This window comes from Macrotis lagotis, chromosome 1 (assembly GCF_037893015.1).
Source record: "Macrotis lagotis isolate mMagLag1 chromosome 1, bilby.v1.9.chrom.fasta, whole genome shotgun sequence".
Lineage (NCBI taxonomy): Eukaryota > Metazoa > Chordata > Mammalia > Peramelemorphia > Peramelidae > Macrotis > Macrotis lagotis.
Window position 1 is genome coordinate 738,216,524 of NC_133658.1, and position 11,074 is coordinate 738,227,597.

At 32.9% G+C, this 11,074-nt stretch overlaps 1 non-coding gene across 1 annotated transcript; it reads left to right on the forward strand.

Annotated features, from left to right (window-relative positions):
- The first annotated feature begins 2,007 nt into the window (after positions 1-2,007).
- LOC141510346 (U6 spliceosomal RNA) lies at positions 2,008-2,115 on the forward strand. The gene has a single exon (XR_012474843.1). It is a non-coding gene; the product is annotated as a U6 spliceosomal RNA (small nuclear RNA).
- The last annotated feature ends 8,959 nt before the right edge of the window (positions 2,116-11,074 follow it).

Below are 11,074 nucleotides of genomic sequence, written 5' to 3' on the forward strand. Positions count from 1 at the left end.
AATCCCACATGAGAAATTGGAAATTTTTTGGAGGAACACACATATATACATAGAAATGTGCATAACTGCATAAACACATTCATACATGCACATATTGTGCATATTTGGAAGCTAGGGAGAACAATAGATTACTGGGTCTAAAGTTAGTTCAAACCTGCCTCAGACACATACTATGTGGCCCTGGACAAGCCTTAGTTTCTTCATCTGCAAAATGAGCTAGAGAAGGAAATAGAAAACTACTTTAGGTTTTTGGCAATAAAATCTCCAAATGGGACTTTGAGAAATTAAGTATGATTGAAACACTTGAACAACAAATATATACACAGATACATTTATATATAATATATAGGCACATATGTTTATATATATTAATATATATTTGAATACATATCATAAATATATACTATTGTATATACATGTATAAATTAAATGTACTTTAAACATCAGTCTTTTCAGAGAAATTTGATGCAATATATTCTTTTTATCCTAGATGCATTAATGTTGTCTGTGAAAAGAAGTTATTCATTTTGAAGTAATGGAAATTATCTATTTACCTTTTTTATTCAGTTATCTTTAGCTCTTTACTTAAGAATACATTTCTTAGAAGTATATGTTTTTTTCTCTCCTAAAGTTTTTGTACTATGTTCTGAATCATGTACCAATTTAGAATAGAATTTGGTATGTAGTATAAGGAGCTGATTTAAGTCTAATTTCTGCAGTACTGCTTTAAAGTATTCCCTGAAGTTTTTTTTAATGAAATAGAAAGTTGTTTTCTTTAGTAACCTGTTTTCCGCTTCAACACTCCACTGAATTCTATTGTACCTTTTGTATGCAATTACCTCTGTCTTTTGTTTGGTTAAGAATGCACAAAAAAAGTCAGAAATTTTGTTCAGCTCTCTTTGGCTTCTCTCAGAACCAAATTAAATCAACTCTCTTAATAGATGTCGGAGCATCAGAATCTACCAAAAAAGAGAATGGAACATTTTCCAGCAATGACTGTCATGGGAGAGTGTGAGTTTAACCAGGGTAGAAAACAAAAACTTTGTGCATGATGGCAGAGTAAGGTGGAGAGTGATCTGAATTATTTCCCTTTGAGAGAAATCTCCAACGGAGGCTTTCACAGTTCAGAAGGGGGTCAGCTATAGACAGGCAAGCTAAGAGATCTTTATCATGGATGCCCAGGGTCCTCATTCAGAACGCATGGCAAATCTGAACAGATCAACCTTGACTGCCAACCCCCAGTGTTCTCAACGTGAAGGGTCTGGCATTCCCTGGAAGAGAGAGTCCAGAGATATCCCCTGTGTTGCTATATGTCTCAAAGGCCCAGTCAGTGGGGCACTGACATTCCCAGTGATGTTGGACTAGAAAGAGAACATCTGGTATTTCCAGCCCAGAGGGTCTAGCCCCACAAGTAGGCTGCCTGAAAGATAGCCTGAAGACAATCTCAGGTTCTCCTACCATTTTCACCAGTACAGAGAGTGGGTGACTGGCATCTCCAGTACTGAGAGTACAGAAAGAGAGCCTCTGACATTCCTTTACAGTAAGTTCACTGAGCAACCCCTTGGAGTTCCCAACATCAATGACCCCAGGACAATAAGCAAGCCTGTAGGGTTCATAACAAGAAAGTTCTGTGAGTGGCCTCTCCCCCAACACAAGAACCTTAAGATTAGTGCCTACTATCCAATCTTGAAGGAATAAGAAAGGTCAAAGACAAGCAGAGTTTATTGAAAGTCAGGAAATAAAGGTGGACAAAATACTAGCCCAGAAAAGGAGGGTAGAAGGGGTACTTCATAGATAGCTTCAGAGGAGAATCTGAAAAATTCTAGAAAGACTTCTTGGAAGATCTCAGAAATTATTTTAAAAATCAAATGGAAAAACTGGGAAAAGATATATAAGAGAAAATTAACATCTTGCAACAAAAAGTGACAGAGGAAAATAAATCCTTTAAAATATAATTGGGCAAATAAAGATAATAGGTCAAGAAATCATCAAAGAAAACTGCCTTGAGTGCTCGCTTCTGCAGCACATATACTAAAATTGGAAAGATACAGAGAAGATTAGCATGGTCCCTGCACAAAGGATGACATGCAAATTCGTGAAGCGTTCCCTATTTTTACCTATGGTAATAGAAGGGAAGAAGGGAGCAGAGGAGAAACACCTGAATCTTCTTCTCATCAGTTGGCTTAAAGCCAACCTACACATACTCAGTTAACTTATAAAACATCTAACCTTTCAATGATTAAAAGGGGAAAAGGGGAGGGGGATGGAGAAAGGGAAGGGGAGTGGAGGAAATAAGGGGAAATAACAAAAGGAAGGGAAGGGAAAAAGGAAAAAGGGAAAGTGGAAAGAAAGGGGAGGGTGTGATGTAGGAGGGCAAACACACCGAAGGGGGTGGCATTCAGAAACAAAATACTGGGGGATATGGATAAGGGGGGGAAGGGGGAAATACAAACAGAGGGAAGATAGCACAAAGGGCAATAAAGAATTAATAATCATAACCTTGAATGTGAATGGGATGAACTCTCCCTTAAAATGTAAGCAAATAGCAGAGTGGATTAAAAACCAGAATCTGACAATATTCTGCTTACAAGAAACTCATTTGAAGCAGAGAAATACATATAGAGTAAAGCTAAAAGGTTGGAACAAAATATATTTTGCTTCAGCTGAAGTAAAAAAAAAAGCAGGGTTAGCAATCCTTATCTCAGACAAAGCAGCAGCAAAAATAGATAGCATTAAAAGAGATAAGGAAACTTTATGCTCCTAAAAGGTACCATAGACAATAAAGTCATTTCAATATTGAATATATATGCACCCAGTGGGACAGCACCCAGATTCTTAGAGGAGAAGCTGAAAGAACTACAGGAAGACATAGACAGCAAAACTCTACTAGTGGGAGACCTCAACTTCCCACTATCAGATCTAGATAAATCGAATCATAAAACAAACAAGAAAGAAATTAGAGAGGTAAATAGATTGTTAGAAAAATTAGATATGGTAGACTTATGGAGGGAACTGAATGGGGATAGAAAGGAATACACCTTTTTCTCTGCAGTACATGGAACTTATATAAAAATTGACCATGTACTAGGACATAAAAACCTAATAATCACCTGCAGAAAGGCAGAAATAGTGAACACATCTTTCTCAGATCACAATGCAATAAAAGTCATATGCAATACTGGGCCAAGGAGATATAGACCCAGAACAAATTGGAAACTGAATAACCTCATTTTAAAAAATGAGTGGACCAAAAAACAAATTATAGAAAAAATTAACAATTTTATCCTAGATAATGATAATAATGAAACAACATACCAAAACCTATGGGATTCATTCAAAGCAACTCTCAGGGGATATATTATAGCTCTAAATGCTTATATGAACAAATTAGAGAAAGAGAAAATCAATGAACTAAACATGCAACTAAAAAAATTAGAGAAAGAACAAATCAAAAATCCTCAAATACCAAATTAGAAATTCTAAAAATTAAAGGAGAAATTAATAAAATAGAAAGCAAAAAACCTATTGAATTAATAAATAAAACCAAAAGTTGGTAGTATGAAAAAACCAATAAAACTGATAAAACTCTGGTCAATTTGATTAAAAAGAAGAAAGAAGAAAACCAAATTGCTAGTATTATAAATGAAAAAGGTGAACTCACCACCAATGAGGAGGAAATTAAAGTAATATTTTGAAATTATTTTGCCCAATCTATGCCAATAAATTTGATAATCTAAGTGAAATGGATGAATATTTACAAAAATATAAGTTGCCCAGGTTAAATGATGAAGAGATTAAATACCTAAACAACCCTATCTCAGAAAGAGAAATTCAACAAGCCATTAATGAACTCCCTAAAAAAAATCTCCAGGGCCTGATGGATTCACAAGTGAATTCTACCAAATATTTAAGGAACAATTGGTTCCAATCCTATATAAACTCTTTGGAAAAATAGGAAAAGATGGAACTCTGCCTAACTCTTTCTATGAAACCAATATGGTACTGTTACCTAAACCAGGAAGAGTTAAAACAGAGAAAGAAAATTATAGACCTATCTCCCTGATGAATATAGATGCAAAAATCCTAAATAAAATCTTAGCAAAATGACTACAAGTCATCACTAGGATAATACATTATGATCAAGTAGGATTTATTCCAGGAATGCAGGGTTGGTTCAATATTAGGAAAACTGTTAGTATACTCAATTATATCAACAACAAACCTATCAGAAATCATATGATCATATCAATAGATGCTGAAAAAGCTTTTGACAAAATACAGCATCCATTCCTATTAAAAACACTAGAGAATGTAGGAATAAATGGACTGTTCCTTAAAATAATTAGCAGCATCTATCTTACACCATCAACAAGCATTATATTCAATGGGGAGAGGCTAGAGGCATTCCCAATAAGATCAGGGGTGAAACAAGGGTGCCCATTATCACCACTACTATTCAATATTGTAATTAGAAATGTTAGCATCAGGAATTAGAGAGGAAAAGGAATTGAAGGAATTAGAATTGGGAAGGAAGAGACAAAACTCTCACTCTTCACAAATGACATGATGGTCTACCTAGAGAATCCCAAGAAATCATCTAAAAAACTACTGGAAACCATTATCAACTTTAGCAAAGTTGCAGGTTATAAAATAAACCCTCATAAATCCTCAACTTTTCTATATATGTCTAGCAAGAAACAGCAGGAAGAGCTAGAAAGAGAAATCCCATTCAAAGTAACCTCAGACAGTGTAAAATATTGGGGAGTCTATTTGCCAAGACAGACTCAGAATCTTTTTGAAAACAATTATAAATCACCTCTCACACAAATTAAATCAGATTTAAATAACTGGGCAAATATCAACTGCTCATGGATAGGTAGAGCTAATATAATAAAAATGACAATTCTACCAAAACTAAACTATCTGTTTAGTGCCATATCAATCAAAATTCCAAAAAAATTACTTTAATGAGTTAGAAAAAATTGTAAGTAAATTCATATGGAGAAATACAAAGTCAAGAATTGCCAGGAGGTTAATGAAAAAAAGTGCAAATGAAGGTGGCTTAGCACTACCTGATCTAAAATTATATTATAAAGCATCAGTCATCAAAACTATTTGGTGTTGGCTAAGAAATAGAGTGGTGGACCAGTGGAATAGACTAGGTGTAAAAGCAGGAGAGGATTATAATAATCTGCTGTTTCATAAACCCAAAGAGTCCAGCCATTGGGATAAAAACTCCCTCTTTGATAAAAACTGCTGGGATAATTGGAAGTTAGTATGGAAGAAACTTAGATTAGACCAACGCCTCACACCCTTTAGCAAGATAAGATCCAGATGGTTACAGGACATAGACATAAAAAACAATACTATAAGCAAATTAGAAGATCAAGGACTAGTCTATCTGTCAGATCTATAGAAAGAGGAACAGTTTAAGACTAAGGAATAGTTGGAGAACATCACCAAAAACCAATTACATGATTTCGATTACATTAAATTAAAAAGCTTTTGCACAGATAAAACCAATGTAATCAAGATGAAAAGAAAAGTAGTAAATTGGGAAACAATCTTTACAACTAATGATTCTGACAAAGGACTCCTTTCTAAAATATACAGAGAACTGAGTCATATTTTTAAAACAAAAAGCCATTCCCCAATTGACAAATGGTCAAAGGATATGCAAAGGCAATTTACAGATGAGGAGATCAAAGCAATCCACAGCCATATGAAAAAATGCTCTAAATCATTAATTATTAGAGAAATGCAAATTAAAGCTTCTCTGAGGTACCACCTCATACCTCTCAGATTGGCCAGTATGACCAGGAAGGATAATGATCATTGTTGGAAGGAATGTGGGAAATCTGGGACACTATTTCATTGTTGGTGTTGCTGTGAACTCATCCAACACTTCAGGAGAGCTATTTGGAACTATGGCCAAAGGGCAACAAAAGTGTGCATACCCTTTGACCCAGCAATACCACTACTGGGTCTATACCCTGAAGGGATGAGGAAAAACGGTAAAAACATTACTTGTACAAAAATGTTTATAGCAGCCCTGTTTGTGGTGGCAAAGAATTGGAAATCCAGTAAATGTCCTTCAATTGAGGAATGCCTTAGCAAACTGTGGAATATGTATGTCATGGAACACTATTGTACTATTAGAAACCAGGAGGGATGGGATTTCAGGGAATCCTGGAGGGATTTGCATGAACTGATACTGAGTGAGATGAGCAGAACCAGAACAACACTGTATACCCTAACAGCAATATGGGAGTGATGTTCAACCTTGAAGGGCTTGCTCATTCCATCAGTGCAACAATTGGGAACAATTTTGCATTGTCTGCAAAGGAGAGTACCATCTGTATCCAGATAAGGATCTGTGGAGTTTGAACAAAGTAAAAGGACTATTCCCTTTAATTTAGAATAAAAAAAAGATATCTTATTGTCTGATCTTGTTACCTCTGAGAATTCTGTTCTCTTTAAGGATATGATTTCTCTCTCATCACACCCAATTTGGATCAGGGTAAAACATGGAAACAAAGTAAAGAATGACAGAGTGCTATCTGTGGGGTCGGGGTGGGGGACGGAAGCAAGATTGGGGGGAAATTGTAAAACTTAAATAATATCTTTAATAAAAATAAATTAAAAAAGGAAATAAAACTGCCTTGACATCCTAGACCCAGGGTTTAAAATAGTCTTTGAAAGAATCTACCAATCACTGCCTGAAAGGGATCCCAAAGTGAAAATGCCAAGGAATATTGTAACTTCATTCCAGAATTATCAGATCAAAGAGAAAATCCTGCAAGCAACCAGAAAGAAGCAATTTAAAGAGGGAGGAACCACAATCAAAAGTATACAGGACCTGGATGAATCAAAGGGTTGGAATATGATATTCTAGAGCACAAGGAAGTATGGATTACAACTAAGAATCAATAACTCAGCAAAACTGAGCATGGTCTTTCAGGGCAAAAGGTAGATATTTATGAAAATAGGTGACTTTCAAACTTTTCTGATGAAAGACCAGAGCTGAGCAGAAAATTTGATCTTCAAATAAGAGACTCAAGAGATATGTTCAAAAGTTGAACAAAGGAAAAGAAAAAGAATGGTGTTCAATAAGATTAAATTGGTAACATCATTATCTAGGAGGAAGATTCTCATAATCTTTTTATAGTTTCTCGTAATCTTGAGAATTGAGAACTCTTGAGAATTATTACTCTTTTACAGGTAGTATACTTAGAATGAATTTATGGACATAAGTTGTTTTTGAGGTGTTGTTTTAAAACAATTAAGACTAAAAAAGGGGGCATTGTAAAGACATGGGAGGAATGGGCAGGGAAATTTCATTGCATGAAGAAACAGAAGTGCTATGAATATTTTTGTAATTATTCAATGAAATACCAATCAAACTTTCAAAACCTACTTTATTGAGCTAGAAAAATAGTAACTAGATTCATATGGAGGGAAAAAAGGTCAAGAATGTCAAGGGAATTAATGAAAAAAATACAAAGGAAGGTGGTCTAGCCTTTTCAGATTGAAAAGTATAATATAAAGCATCAATAATAAAAATGTTTGGTACTGGTGAAGAAATAGATAGCCTGAAGAGATCATGAAAAAAGGTTAAAAAATCACTTGTACAAAAATTTTCATAGCAGTTCTGTTTATGGAGGCTACGAAATGGAAATTGAGTGAAAATCCATCAATTGGGGAATGGCTGAACAAATTGTGGTACACGTAGTTTCTGGAACACTATTATTCTATTAGAAACCAGGAGGGATGGGAATTCAGAGAATCTTTATTAATTAACTAGAAATGTGACCTTGGACAAGTCATTTAACCCTTGCAAAAACCTAAAAAAGGTACAAAGAATAAAAATCATTTCAAATGATAAGGATATGAACAAGTAGTTCTCAAATGAAGAAATTAAATCTACATATAGTCATGTGAGAAAATGTTCTAAATCACTATTGATTAGAAAAATGAAAATTAAAATAACTGATGTTATTTTATATACCTAAGAGATTTGTCAATATGACTAAAAAGGAAAATGCTCAATATTGGAGGAGATTTGGGAAAACTGGGGCACTAATGCATTGCTGGAAGAGTTGTGAACTGATCCAACCTTTATAGAGAAGAATTTTCAATTATGTCCAAAGAACAATAAAACTGTTCATATTCTTTGATCCAGTAATACCACAACTAGGGCTGTATTTGGAAGAGATTACAAAAAAGGTAAAAAGCCCTCATTTTCAAAAATGTTTGTAGCTGCTATTTTCTTACTATCTTCAGTTTTTAAAAGCTGTCTTTTTATTATGTTTTTTTTCCCTTCTCTAATGATTTTCCTCCCATTTTTTTTCCGATTCTTCTTTAACACCTTGATTAATATGGATCTATGTTTAGCAGGGCTTTGTATGTGCAATCTATTTTGGATTGCTTCTGTCAGGGGAAAGGAGGGAGGGAGAAAAATGTGATACTCAGACCCTTATTAAAATTATCTTTGGGGGGCGGCTAGGTGGCATAGCGGCGAAAGCACCAGCCTTGGAGTCAGGAGTACCTGGGTTCAAATCCGGTCTCAGACACTTACTAATTACCTAGCTGTGTGGCCTTGGGCAAGCCACTTAACCCCATTTGCCTTGCAAAAAACAAAAAATATTTTTGAAAGCTATCTTTGCATGTAATTGAAAAAGTAAATAAAATATAAAAATACATTTCTTAAAAGTATATGATCAATTTTTCTTCTTGTAATGGTTTCAATGAATATCTTTATTGATTCCCTAGTGTTTTCCAAGTAAACAATCATATCATCAGCAAGAGTGATTATTTTGTCTTTTCTTCTTTTGTCTTCAAGAAATTATTATTACTAGAACTACATCAATAATAGTGTGGAGAAAGGATATTGTTTATTTCTGTATTTAGTGAAAATGATTTAGTATATTACTACTGCAATAGATAACTGCTTTTTATTTTAGAGTCCTTTTATGATATTAAAATGTCTTTACTTTGAAGGATTGTTTTGTACAAAAGAGTAATAAAATTTGTCCAAAACAAAATACCCATGTAGTTATGGGTATTTTATTTTTCAATATTATTATTTATATTGATTGTTTTCTTAATGCAAAATCATTCTTGCATCCATGGTTTAAATCTCATTTGATCATACTGATTGTAATTGAATAAATCATTGTAGTCTGATAGTGTCATATGTGGACTATTTTAATAGTCTTCACTAATGATAATTGCCAAAAAATTTCTTTCTTTGCTAAATTGGTCTCTGGTTTAGATATTAGTACTATATTTGCCATATAAAATGATTCTGGTAGGGGGCATTGTCTTTCTCAATTTTTTGAGAATAATTTGTGAAGTATGGATACTGTTCTTTAAAAGTGTGATAGATTTAAGCTGTAAAGGTAATAGGAACAGATATTTTTCCTTTTCTAGGCCATTCTGGGTTTATTTAAGATTTTTGTCTTGGGTGTTCTGAAAGTTTGTATATTTCATATTTTTGAAGGAAGCTACTTATTTTGTGTTTTCAGTTTCGCTAGCTCATAACTGCATAACCTATCATATTTATTCTTCATAATTATTTCAATTTTGCTATTATCTCACCTTCCTCATTTACTATTTTTTTGATTTTCTGCTCTTTTAAATCAGATTATGTAAATTTCATATCAAATTCACTCATCTAAAATATTCAGATTTTAGTTTTACCTATAATTTGCTTTTTGTTTCTAATTCATCTATTTCCCTGATCAATTTTAATCTCTTCTTTTTTTAGCTATTCAATTCATTAATCTTTTCTTTTTTTCAAATTTGTTAATATTATTATAAGAATGTAATTTTATTCCTGAGAACTATGCTAGCTATATACTCAAAATTTGATATAATTTTTTATTATGATCTGATTTTATTATATATTTGTTAATTATTTTTATAATTTATTCTTTCATCATAAAATCTCCATGTCTATATCTATTGTTTGTGGTTCCTGAACCAATTAATATTCCTATTCCATTATTATCTATAAGGAATATATTGATTATTTCTGCCTTTATGTATGCTATTTCAATATTATCTGTATAAATTTTTATAGTATATATATATATATATATATATATATATATATATATATGTTGCATGTGGTGCAGAGGAAAATATGTATATTCTTTTGCTGTCCCATTTAGAAAAGGTAATATATCTTACCTCTAATTTATTCAGAGATGCGTTCAATTCCATATGGTCTTTTTTTGCTTATTTTTCTGTCAGCCTTATGCAAAATTGATAGAATAATATTGAAGGTTCCTGTGATTCTTGTTTTATTATCTTTGTTTTCTTGAGTTCAGATAATATATTCTTTATAAATATGAATGATAAAGCTTATTTGAGGTTCATAACTTTATTACTGATATTCATTTGTTATCTATACTTTTTCCTTGAAAAACATAGTTTTCTTGCTTTCCCTTTTATAAGTTTTTTGAATGCTTGCTTTTAATTTGTCTGAAAAAATAGTAACTACTATTTGGATACACCTGATACCTAATAATTCTTTTTGCATCCCCTCAATTTTATTCTATGTATACCTGTGATTTTAAATATGTTTCATATATCTTTCTTTCTTTTTCTTTCTTTCTTTCTTTCTTTCTTTCTTTCTTTCTTTCTATCCTTTTCACTTTGTTTTTTAATCAATTCACATTTAAAGTTATAAAGGTTATGTTCATAGTTTATTCAAACTGCTCTAATGTTGATGTTTTGCAAGTTATGTTTTTTCCCTCTTCTGCTGTAAAAACAGTATTATGATACTTTAATCATTTTTCTTCAATTTTTAACATGTCCCTATTCCTAATGGCTATTTTTCTGTTCCCCCATCCATTTTTCTCATTTGTTAATCTTTTCCCTTTAGGATTCATTAGTACTTCTCCTGTTTTTATTATACTTTTGTATTTCCCCCCACCCTTTTCTCTCTCTCTCCCAGGTAGATTTTCCCTTCTCCTTTCCTCATTTTGCCCTATTCATTAGTTTTATTTCTACATTTCATGTTTTCACCCCTTTTCAGAAAGAATATATCTTACTCCCTTTAACTATC